The 603-nt window shown below is 63.2% G+C and overlaps 1 long non-coding RNA gene across 1 annotated transcript; it reads right to left on the minus strand.

Annotated features, from left to right (window-relative positions):
- Positions 1–6: 6 nt before the first annotated feature.
- Positions 7–603, minus strand: LOC108448772. Its single transcript, XR_001864791.1, has 3 exons — positions 528–603; positions 399–443; positions 7–130 (listed from the first exon to the last, which is right to left on the minus strand). It is a non-coding gene; the product is annotated as an uncharacterized LOC108448772 (long non-coding RNA).

The following is a 603-nucleotide window of genomic DNA, read 5'->3' on the forward strand; positions in this document are numbered from 1 at the left end:
CTTCATCCTCACGAAGGACTCATTTAGGGCCGGACGAGTCAGGGGGTGCGGGGACCCCAAAGTTCCCCTACATGAGCCGGCACTGCTCCCCACTGACCCCCCCCGGCAGCTCCAGGTTGAATCCGGGGGGCTGGAGGGGACGGAAGGGTCACACCAGGGTCACCCCAAATCTTCCAGGGTCACCCCAAATCTATGGGATCACCTCAATTCTATAGGGTCACCCCAAATCTACGAGATCACCCCAACCCTATGGGATCACCCCAAACCTTTAGGGGTAACCCCAAATCTTTTGAGGTCACCCCAAAATCTACGAGGTGACCCCAGAATCTCCCGAGGTGACCCCAAAATCTCCCGAGGTGACCCCAAATCCTTTTAGGGTGGGGTCCCCAAGCACTCACCGTGTCCCCCACCAGCTCCTTGGGGGGGTGGCCCAGGTCCTGCAGCTGTGAGGGGACACAGGAGGGGGACACAGGGGGGGGGGCAGTGTAGGGCCGGGCGCTTTTGGGGTGCCCCCGTGTCCCCCGTACCTGCTGCATCAGCTCCAAGAGGGTCTCGAAGCGCTCCCGGCGCTGCCCCTCGGGCTCCCCGGGCCGCTCCCGCTCC

Source organism: Corvus brachyrhynchos, unplaced genomic scaffold (genome assembly GCF_000691975.1).
Source record: "Corvus brachyrhynchos isolate BGI_N302 unplaced genomic scaffold, ASM69197v1 scaffold419, whole genome shotgun sequence".
Taxonomy (NCBI): Eukaryota; Metazoa; Chordata; class Aves; order Passeriformes; family Corvidae; genus Corvus; species Corvus brachyrhynchos.